Source organism: Rhinopithecus roxellana, chromosome 6 (assembly GCF_007565055.1).
Source record: "Rhinopithecus roxellana isolate Shanxi Qingling chromosome 6, ASM756505v1, whole genome shotgun sequence".
Taxonomy (NCBI): Eukaryota; Metazoa; Chordata; class Mammalia; order Primates; family Cercopithecidae; genus Rhinopithecus; species Rhinopithecus roxellana.
The window spans coordinates 102,913,577-102,922,145 of NC_044554.1; positions in this window are offsets into that span (position 1 = coordinate 102,913,577).

Below are 8,569 nucleotides of genomic sequence, written 5' to 3' on the forward strand. Positions count from 1 at the left end.
ACGTTTTGAACGGATGAAATTTCCTTTATCAGCGTAGGCCTCAATGTGATCCAAAGAAGCCCTTCTCAGATTCCTCAAAGACAGTGTTAATGGACTGCTCCACGAAACATAAGTGTAACTCTGTGAGATGAATTCACATCACAAGAAGTTTCTAAGAAAGCTTCTTTCTTGTTTTCATCTGTGGAATTTCCTTTGTCACTGTAATGTTCATTGCGCTATGAAGTATCTAATTGCAGATTTCCAGAAAACTGTGCTAACAACAGATCACAGAAGAAACGTGTAACTCTGTGAGTTGCATTCACACATGGCAATGCAGTTTCTCAGAAGCTTCTCTTTAGTTATTATGTGAGGATATTTCCTTATCACCATGGGCCCAATAGGCTCCCAAATTCACTTTGCAGATTCCACGAAAAGAGTGTTAGCAAACTGCTTCTTGAGGCAGGTTGTAACTCTGTGAGATGAACTCACAGATCAGAAAGAAGTTTCTCAGAAAGCTTCTTTCACGTTTTGAACGGATGAAATTTCCTTTACAGCGTAGGCCTCAATGTGATCCAAAGAAGCCCTTCTCAGATTCCTCAAAGACAGTGTTAATGGACTGCTCCACGAAACATAAGTGTAACTCTGTGAGATGAATTCCACATCACCAAGAAGTTTCTAAGAAAGCTTCTTTCTTGTTTTCTTCTGTGATATTCCTTTGTCACTGTAATGTTTCTTTGCGCTATGAAGTATCTAATTGCAGATTTCCAGAAAACTGTGCTAACAAACAGATCACAGAAGAGAAACGTGTACTCTGTGAGTTGCATTCACACATGGCAATGCAGTTTCTCAGAAAGCTTCTCTTTAGTTATTATGTGAGGATATTCCCTTATCACCATGGGCCCCAATAGGCTCCCAATATCACTTTGCAGATTCCACGAAAAGAGTGTTAGCAAACTGCTTCTTGAGGCAGAGGTTGTAACTCTGTGAGATGAACTCACAGATCAGAAAGAAGTTTCTCAGAAAGCTTCTTTCACGTTTTGAACGGATGAAATTTCCTTTATCAGCGTAGGCCTCAATGTGATCCAAAAGCCCTTCTCAGATTCCTCAAAGACAGTGTTAATGGACTGCTCCACGAAACATAAGTGTAACTCTGTGAGATGAATTCACACATCACCAAGAAGTTTCTAAGAAAGCTTCTTTCTTGTTTTCATCTGTGGATATTCCTTTGTCACTGTAATGTCATTGCGCTATGAAGTATCTAATTGCAGATTTCCAGAAAACTGTGCTAACAAACGATCACAGAAGAGAAACGTGTAACTCTGTGAGTTGCATTCACACATGGCAATGCAGTTTCTCAGAAAGCTTCTCTTTAGTTATTATTTGAGGATATTTCCCTTATCACCATGGGCCCCAATAGGCTCCCAAATATCACTTTGCAGATTCCACGAAAAGAGTGTTAGCAAACTGCTTCTTGAGGCAGAGGTTGTAACTCTGTGAGATGAACTCACAGATCAGAAAGAAGTTTCTCAGAAAGCTTCTTTCACGTTTTGAACGGATGAAATTTCCTTTATCAGCGTAGGCCTCAATGTGATCCAAAGAAGCCCTTCTCAGATTCCTCAAAGACAGTGTTAATGGACTGCTCCACGAAACATAAGTGTAACTCTGTGAGATGAATTCACACATCACCAAGAAGTTTCTAAGAAAGCTTCTTTCTTGTTTTCATCTCTGTGGAATTTCCTTTGTCACTGTAATGTTCATTGCGCTATGAAGTATCTAATTGCAGATTTCCAGAAAACTGTGCTAACAAAGATCACGAAGAGAACGTGTAACTCTGTGAGTTGCATTCACACATGGCAATGCAGTTTCTCAGAAAGCTTCTCTTTAGTTATTATGTGAGGATATTTCCTTATCACCATGGGCCCCAATAGGCTCCCAAAATCACTTTGCAGATTCCACGAAAAGAGTGTTAGCAAACTGCTTCTTGAGGCAGAGGTTGTAACTCTGTGAGATGAACTCACAGATCAGAAAGAAGTTTCTCAGAAAGCTTCTTTCACGTTTTGAACGGATGAAATTTCCTTTATCAGCGTAGGCCTCAATGTGATCCAAAGAAGCCCTTCTCAGATTCCTCAAAGACAGTGTTAATGGACTGCTCCACGAAACATAAGTGTAACTCTGTGAGATGAATTCACACATCACCAAGAAGTTTCTAAGAAAGCTTCTTTCTTGTTTTCATCTGTGGATATTTCCTTTGTCACTGTAATGTTCATTGCGCTATGAAGTATCTAATTGCAGATTTCCAGAAAACTGTGCTAACAAAGAGATCACAGAAGAGAAACGTGTAACTCTGTGAGTTGCATTCACACATGGCAATGCAGTTTCTCAGAAAGCTTCTCTTTAGTTATTATGTGAGGATATTTCCCTTATCACCATGGGCCCCAATAGGCTCCCAAATATCACTTTGCAGATTCCACGAAAAGAGTGTTAGCAAACTGCTTCTTGAGGCAGAGGTTGTAACTCTGTGAGATGAACTCACAGATCAGAAAGAAGTTTCTCAGAAAGCTTCTTTCACGTTTTGAACGGATGAAATTTCCTTTATCAGCGTAGGCCTCAATGTGATCCAAAGAAGCCCTTCTCAGATTCCTCAAAGACAGTGTTAATGGACTGCTCCACGAAACATAAGTGTAACTCTGTGAGATGAATTCACACATCACCAAGAAGTTTCTAAGAAAGCTTCTTTCTTGTTTTCATCTGTGGATATTTCCTTTGTCACTGTAATGTTCATTGCGCTATGAAGTATCTAATTGCAGATTTCCAGAAACTGTGCTAACAAACAGATCACAGAAGAGAAACGTGTAACTCTGTGAGTTGCATTCACACATGGCAATGCAGTTTCTCAGAAAGCTTCTCTTTAGTTATTATGTGAGGATATTTCCCTTATCACCATGGGCCCCAATAGGCTCCCAAATATCACTTTGCAGATTCCACGAAAAGAGTGTTAGCAAACTGCTTCTTGAGGCAGAGGTTGTAACTCTGTGAGATGAACTCACAGATCAGAAGAAGTTTCTCAGAAAGCTTCTTTCACGTTTTGAACGGATGAAATTTCCTTTATCAGCGTAGGCCTCAATGTGATCCAAAGAAGGCCCTTCTCAGATTCCTCAAAGACGTGTTTAATGGACTGCTCCACGAAACATAGTGTAACTCTGTGAGATGAATTCACACATCACCAAGAAGTTCTAAGAAAGCTTCTTTCTTGTTTTCATCTGTGGATATTTCCTTTGTCACTGTAATGTTTCATTGCGCTATGAAGTATCTAATTGCAGATTTCCAGAAAACTGTGCTAACAAACAGATCACAGAAGAGAAACGTGTAACTCTGTGAGTGCATTCACACATGGCAATGCAGTTTTCTCAGAAAGCTTCTCTTTAGTTATTATGTGAGGATATTTCCCTTATCACATGGGCCCCAATAGGCTCCCAAATATCACTTTGCAGATTCCACGAAAAGAGTGTTAGCAAACTGCTTCTTGAGGCAGAGGTTGTAACTCTGTGAGATGACTCACAGATCAGAAAGAAGTTTCTCAGAAAGCTTCTTTCACGTTTTGAACGGATGAAACTTTCCTTTATCAGGTAGGCCTCAATGTGATCCAAAGAAGCCCTTCTCAGATTCCTCAAAGACAGTGTTAATGGACTGCTCCACGAAACATAAGTGTAACTCTGTGAGATGAATTCACACATCACCAAGAAGTTTCTAAGAAAGCTTCTTTCTTGTTTTTCATCTGTGGATATTTCCTTTGTCACTGTAATGTTCATTGCGCTATGAAGTATCTAATTGCAGATTTCCAGAAACTGTGCTAACAAACAGATCACAGAAGAAGAAACGTGTAACTCTGTGAGTTGCATTCACACATGGCAATGCAGTTTCTCAGAAAGCTTCTCTTTAGTTATTATGTGAGGATATTTCCCTTATCACCATGGGCCCCAATAGGCTCCCAAATATCACTTTGCAGATTCCACGAAAAGAGTGTTAGCAAACTGCTTCTTGAGCAAGGTGTGTAACTCTGTGAGATGAACTCACAGATCAGAAAGAAGTTTCTCAGAAGCTTCTTTCACGTTTTGAACGGATGAAATTTCCTTTATCAGCGTAGGCCTCAATGTGATCCAAAAGATAGCCCTTCTCAGATTCCTCAAAGACAGTGTTAATGGACTGCTCCACGAAACATAAGTGTAACTCTGTGAGATGAATTCAACACATCACCAAGAAGTTTCTAAGAAAGCTTCTTTCTTGTTTTCATCTCTGGATATTCCTTTGTCACTGTAATGTTTCATTGCGCTATGAAGTATCTAATTGCAGATTTCCAGAAAACTGTGCTAACAAAGATCACAGAAGAGAAACGTGTAACTCTGTGAGTTGCATTCACACATGGCAATGCAGTTTCTCAGAAAGCTTCTCTTTAGTTATTATGTGAGGATATTTCCCTTATCACCATGGGCCCCAATAGGCTCCCAAATATCACTTTGCAGATTCCACGAAAAGAGTGTTAGCAAACTGCTTCTTGAGGCAGAGGTTGTAACTCTGTGAGATGAACTCACAGATCAGAAAGAAGTTTCTCAGGAAAGCTTCTTTCACGTTTTGAACGGATGAAATTTCCTTTATCAGCGTAGGCCTCAATGTGATCCAAAGAAGCCCTTCTCAGATTCCTCAAAGACAGTGTTAATGGACTGCTCCACGAAACATAAGTGTAACTCTGTGAGATGAATTCACACATCACCAAGAAGTTTCTAAGAAAGCTTCTTTCTTGTTTTCTTCTGTGGATATTCCTTTGTCACTGTAATGTTCATTGCGCTATGAAGTATCTAATTGCAGATTTCCAGAAAACTGTGCTAACAAACAGATCACAGAAGAAAAACGTGTAACTCTGTGAGTTGCATTCACACATGGCAATGCAGTTTCTCAGAAAGCTTCTCTGTAGTTATTATGTGAGGATATTTCCCTTATCACCATGGGCCCCAATAGGCTCCCAAATATCACTTTGCAGATTCCACGAAAAGAGTGTTAGCAAACTGCTTCTTGAGGCAGAGGTTGTAACTCTGTGAGATGAACTCACAGATCAGAAAGAAGTTTCTCAGAAAGCTTCTTTCACGTTTTGAACGGATGAAATTTCCTTTATCAGCGTAGGCCTCAATGTGATCCAAAGAAGCCCTTCTCAGATTCCTCAAAGACAGTGTTAATGGACTGCTCCACGAAACATAAGTGTAACTCTGTGAGATGAATTCACACATCACCAAGAAGTTTCTAAGAAAGCTTCTTTCTTGTTTTCATCTGTGGATATTCCTTTGTCACTGTAATGTTCATTGCGCTATGAAGTATCTAATTGCAGATTTCCAGAAAACTGTGCTAACAAACAGATCACAGAAGAGAAACGTGTAACTCTGTGAGTTGCATTCACACATGGCAATGCAGTTTCTCAGAAAGCTTCTCTTTAGTTATTATGTGAGGATATTTCCCTTATCACCATGGGCCCCAATAGCCTCCCAAATATCACTTTGCAGATTCCACGAAAAGAGTGTTAGCAAACTGCTTCTTGAGGCAGAGGTTGTAACTCTGTGAGATGAACTCACAGATCAGAAAGAAGTTTCTCAGAAAGCTTCTTTCACGTTTTGAACGGATGAAATTTCCTTTATCAGCGTAGGCCTCAATGTGATCCAAAGAAGCCCTTCTCAGATTCCTCAAAGACAGTGTTAATGGACTGCTCCACGAAACATAAGTGTAACTCTGTGAGATGAATTCACACATCACCAAGAAGTTTCTAAGAAAGCTTCTTTCTTGTTTTCATCTGTGGATATTTCCTTTGTCACTGTAATGTTCATTGCGCTATGAAGTATCTAATTGCAGATTTCCAGAAAACTGTGCTAACAAACAGATCACAGAAGAGAAACGTGTAACTCTGTGAGTTGCATTCACACATGGCAATGCAGTTTCTCAGAAAGCTTCTCTTTAGTTATTATGTGAGGATATTTCCCTTATCACCATGGGCCCCAATAGGCTCCCAAATATCACTTTGCAGATTCCACGAAAAGAGTGTTAGCAAACTGCTTCTTGAGGCAGAGGTTGTAACTCTGTGAGATGAACTCACAGATCAGAAAGAAGTTTCTCAGAAAGCTTCTTTCACGTTTTGAACGGATGAAATTTCCTTTATCAGCGTAGGCCTCAATGTGATCCAAAGAAGCCCTTCTCAGATTCCTCAAAGACAGTGTTAATGGACTGCTCCACGAAACATAAGTGTAACTCTGTGAGATGAATTCACACATCACCAAGAAGTTTCTAAGAAAGCTTCTTTCTTGTTTTCATCTGTGGATATTTCCTTTGTCACTGTAATGTTCATTGCGCTATGAAGTATCTAATTGCAGATTTCCAGAAAACTGTGCTAACAAAGATCACAGAAGAGAAACGTGTAACTCTGTGAGTTGCATTCACACATGGCAATGCAGTTTCTCAGAAAGCTTCTCTTTAGTTATTATGTGAGGATATTTCCTTTATCACCATGGGCCCCAATAGGCTCCCAAATATCACTTTGCAGATTCCACGAAAAGAGTGTTAGCAAACTGCTTCTTGAGGCAGAGGTTGTAACTCTGAGATGAACTCACAGATCAGAAAGAAGTTTCTCAGAAAGCTTCTTTCACGTTTTGAACGGATGAAATTTCCTTTATCAGCGTAGGCCTCAATGTGATCCAAAGAAGCCCTTCTCAGATTCCTCAAAGACAGTGTTAATGGACTGCTCCACGAAACATAAGTGTAACTCTGTGAGATGAATTCACACATCACCAAGAAGTTTCTAAGAAAGCTTCTTTCTTGTTTTCATCTGTGGATATTTCCTTTGTCACTGTAATGTTCATTGCGCTATGAAGTATCTAATTGCAGATTTCCAGAAAACTGTGCTAACAAAGATCACAGAAGAGAAACGTGTAACTCTGTGAGTTGCATTCACACATGGCAATGCAGTTTCTCAGAAAGCTTCTCTTTAGTTATTATGTGAGGATATTTCCCTTATCACCATGGGCCCCAATAGGCTCCCAAATATCACTTTGCAGATTCCACGAAAGAGTGTTAGCAAACTGCTTCTTGAGGCAGAGGTTGTAACTCTGTGAGATGAACTCACAGATCAGAAAGAAGTTTCTCAGAAAGCTTCTTTCACGTTTTGAACGGATGAAATTTCCTTTATCAGCGTAGGCCTCAATGTGATCCAAAGAAGCCCTTCTCAGATTCCTCAAAGACAGTGTTAATGGACTGCTCCACGAAACATAAGTGTAACTCTGTGAGATGAATTCACACATCACCAAGAAGTTTCTAAGAAAGCTTCTTTCTTGTTTTCATCTGTGGATATTCCTTTGTCACTGTAATGTTCATTGCGCTATGAAGTATCTAATTGCAGATTTCCAGAAAACTGTGCTAACAACAGATCACAGAAGAGAAACGTGTAACTCTGTGAGTTGCATTCACACATGGCAATGCAGTTTTCTCAGAAAGCTTCTCTTTAGTTATTATGTGAGGATATTTCCCTTATCACCATGGGCCCCAATAGGCTCCCAAATATCACTTTGCAGATTCCACGAAAAGAGTGTTAGCAAACTGCTTCTTGAGGCAGAGGTTGTAACTCTGTGAGATGAACTCACAGATCAGAAAGAAGTTTCTCAAAAAGCTTCTTTCACGTTTTGAACGGATGAAATTTCCTTTATCAGCGTAGGCCTCAATGTGATCCAAAGAAGCCCTTCTCAGATTCCTCAAAGACAGTGTTAATGGACTGCTCCACGAAACATAAGTGTAACTCTGTGAGATGAATTCACACATCACCAATAAGTTTCTAAGAAATCTTCTTTCTTGTTTTCATCTGTGGATTTTTCCTTTGTCACTGTAATGTTCATTGCGCTATGAAGTATCTAATTGCAGATTTCCAGAAAACTGTGCTAACAAACATCACAGAAGAGAACGTGTAACTCTGTGAGTTGCATTCACACATGGCAATGCAGTTTCTCAGAAAGCTTCTCTTAGTTATTATGTGAGGATATTTCCCTTATCACCATGGGCCCCAATAGGCTCCCAAATATCACTTTGCAGATTCCACGAAAAGAGTGTTAGCAAACTGCTTCTTGAGGCAGAGGTTGTAACTCTGTGAGATGAACTCACAGATCAGAAAGAAGTTTCTCAGAAAGCTTCTTTCACGTTTTGAACGGATGAAATTTCCTTTATCAGCGTAGGCCTCAATGTGATCCAAAGAAGCCCTTCTCAGATTCCTCAAAGACAGTGTTAATGGACTGCTCCACGAAACATAAGTGTAACTCTGTGAGATGAATTCACACATCACCAAGAAGTTTCTAAGAAAGCTTCTTTCTTGTTTTCATCTGTGGATATTTCCTTTGTCACTGTAATGTTTTGCGCTATGAAGTATCTAATTGCAGATTTCCAGAAAACTGTGCTAACAAACAGATCACAGAAGAGAAACGTGTAACTCTGTGAGTTGCATTCACACATGGCAATGCAGTTTCTCAAAGCTTCTCTTAGTTATTATGTGAGGATATTTCCCTTATCACCATGG